This window comes from Pteropus alecto, unplaced genomic scaffold (assembly GCF_000325575.1).
Source record: "Pteropus alecto unplaced genomic scaffold, ASM32557v1 scaffold33, whole genome shotgun sequence".
NCBI lineage: Eukaryota > Metazoa > Chordata > Mammalia > Chiroptera > Pteropodidae > Pteropus > Pteropus alecto.
This window is the reverse complement of record NW_006435762.1, coordinates 1,491,488-1,494,691: the sequence shown is the minus strand read 5'-3', so window position 1 is coordinate 1,494,691 and position 3,204 is coordinate 1,491,488. Positions and strand designations below refer to the sequence as shown.

At 35.6% G+C, this 3,204-nt stretch overlaps 1 pseudogene; it reads left to right on the top strand.

Moving 5' to 3' along the window:
* The first annotated feature begins 2,581 nt into the window (after positions 1–2,581).
* On the top strand, positions 2,582–2,700 carry LOC112479074 (annotated as a pseudogene).
* Positions 2,701–3,204: the final 504 nt, after the last annotated feature.

Sequence of the window (3,204 nt, the reverse complement as noted above, 5' to 3'; positions counted from 1 at the left end):
ATGCAAAACTAGAGTTTGCTTTTCTCTCTATATTAAAATGACAAAATTTTCTTGAGCAATTGGTTTTCCCTTAATGGGGAACTGTAAAAGGTTTTTTTCTTTACCCTTTAAGTAATCTGCCCAGAAAACAAAGATCCTGTGTCTCATCAGAATAATTTCCTGTTCTCTTCATCATGCTTTTGACTACTTAAGAACCCAATGTTCTCACTATTGAAAGAGCTAAGACATTTTTATAAACATGTTACTTCCTATAATTACTTTTACAATCTTGTATTGTCACTTTGTTGAACAGATAACTAAGTATTGTTTCATAGTGATCTGTGATCCTATTTAACAAGTATTCAAATATTTTGACATATTGACATCTTGACATCTTTGATATTTTGCCTTCTCAAAGTCAAATCCTCAATAAAATCTCGATCTTGAACTGACTTTGAAATTTCTCAGAAGGCCCCTGTAAAATCTCAAAGGATCTATTCTTTACCTTGCAAAAAGAAAGATGTTAAAAATTAATTAGGTATGTTGAATTGCATGAAAAGCATTGTCAAATAAAGAGAGATGCTTAACCTTCCCTGGGTTATATTTGTATGGGTAAAAATTGTTAATATAAGTATTCAGAAACTATATGAAGTTCTTAGACATTCTGTCAATGCTCTCACTGTCCACAATATGTCCTGGTACTATTTTTCCTGATATTAGAAAACAACAATAAATGTTATCAGTCATACATCCAGTTTTCGTTTTAAAATATTGTATGTCACAGAAACAACCAAATTTCTTTGTCAGTTGCACTGCTTTTATAATGAACTCTCATCAGATTTTTAACCACAGCTATTTTAAGTCTTTTGTCAGCCACAGAGAGTTGTTTTACTCTGCTGCTTTCAGGAAAGCTTTTGCAGTCAGCTATAGGACAGAGTGCTTATCTTCAACAAAAAGGAACCTTCTCAAAGACCCATGAAAAAGGACTATGCCAAGTACTCTAGAGAACAGGCTTGTAATCACATTGCTCAAATAACTCTGAGACCAAACCACCGAACTAAGTCAGGATTACCAGAATGCTAGTGGAGAAGCTGATCGGTTCATGAAACTACTAAATCAAGATCGAGCAGGAAAAGAATTATATCAGACTGAATGAACTGATAATGGATGATTATGGCTTTTGTTTGGAATGCTGCTGCTAAATTTAAAATGTCCCTTTTTCTTTTCTGTCAAGCCACCTGTAACTTACAACAATTTTGTAAATTTTACTTTTGTAAAGAGAAATGAAACATTAAAATATTCATATTTTTCTCCCTGCCTAATCCCTCCGGAATTTGGAAACTCTGATTAGTACTTTTATTTTCATGGCAATTTACTTATTTGCATAAATTTGATTAAGAATCTGTCCTCCTTGTAACAGGACATAATTGAAAACATTGGTTATATAACCAAGACTTTGAATGGAATGTCATATTTTAAAACAATGCACAGAATTACATATCTTCACACAAATTAAAGGAAATAAGGTTTACTTTATGGAACAATAAGGTTCACTTTATGGAGCAAATGCTTGCAGAGCCTCTTGGGAAAACTGACCTGGTATCTGGCTTATAGGGTTTGTAGCCTTACAGGTGTGTACCAAAGGTCACTTCTTGGCAAGCCGGGAATCAGGATATTTTAGAAACCTTGAGTATAAAGGAATTCACTCAAATCTAGACAGCCAACGAAGTCTAGGGACAAGTTTTTGGCTTGGCTTCCTAGCCTTGAGAGGGTTTAAAGTCCAATCTGAGATTCCTTACAGTTCTAAAAAGTAAATTTTTAAAAGGCCTGTATGGTCAATTATCATTCTTGCAGCACTTATGTAAAGACTGGCCAAACATAATGAAACCAGATTTATTTTGTAAATAAGACTAATCTTACTTTGGTAATTTTTTTGTTAAAATGGGGATGATTGTAGAGAAAAATTGTCCGTTCTAGTAGAAAACTATTATTCACCCTTGTGAGTTATCAGATCCTAGTCCCGTTCATTGTCTTTGAGGTTTTACTGTCCATCTGTAAATTGGACTGGATCCTGTCAATTCACACATTTTGTCAGTCCTTACCAAATTCCCATTTATTATAGTTCCCATTTCAATATCTGTATACATCCCTCCAACGATCATTTCCAATTTTTCTCCTGCCCTCCTGTTTGGACATCACTGAGAACTAAAAACTGCTTAACCAGGACAGGTCTAGTTCATCTTGTAGCTGCCATTTTCCCCCAGAAAAATAAGCCATGCAAATTGAAGTTGAATGACTTGATATAAACTTCGAAGGATTCATCACAACGGATTGTGTATGGGCTCCCATTGTGCCTGGAGTCCATGCTGTATGGACTACTCAGAAAGTTCACCAGAACATCTTCATTCTTTTATGCTCTGCTCCAGGAAATAACCATGACTAAGACATTGATATCTATGCCATCACCAAAAACATTCAAACTTAAAACCGGGAAATCCACCAGATTTCCCCTGACATCTCCCTCCACCATCTAAAAGTACTTCAAAGTCAGTGTTTAAAATCTTCTCGACTGGTTGCACTGTAGACTCAGAAACTGGTTTTAGTCTATGGCCATGCCATCCTGAACGTGCCCAATCTCGTCTGATCTTAGAAGCTAAGCAGGGTTGGGACTGGTAAGTACTTGGATGGGAGACCACCTAGGAATACCAGGTGCTGTAGGCATAAAAAAAAAAAGAAAGAAACTAGTTTTATAGTCTGCTACAACCATTAATCTTTGATTTTATTATTTTTTCTTCCTTCTACTCTATGTTCTTCTCTCTTTTTACAGATCTCTTACCTCAAAACTTTTAACCTGAGTCTTCTCTGCAGAGTAATCAACCCACCTTCTGTGTAAGAAGTTTCACAAGAGGGAAATGAAGCAACCAACAACCTACTTGAATGGAATAAAGATTACTTCAAAGTGAAAACATCTGAGCTACAGATGAAAAAGAAATCTTATGAACTCTATCTGACTAAAGCAACAGTTTACTGGAATTGTCTGCTACAAACCCACATCCTCTATACCAGAGAGGTCTCCAGTCAGACATGCAACTAACTTTGGGCACCAGGACATTCCAAAAAAATATTGTGTAAACAAACATTATCATAATCTCGCATCCTTTGAAGCCTTAACCCACCCCTTACTTTCATATTAAACTGGTATATAAACCTTTACCTCCAGGCTGT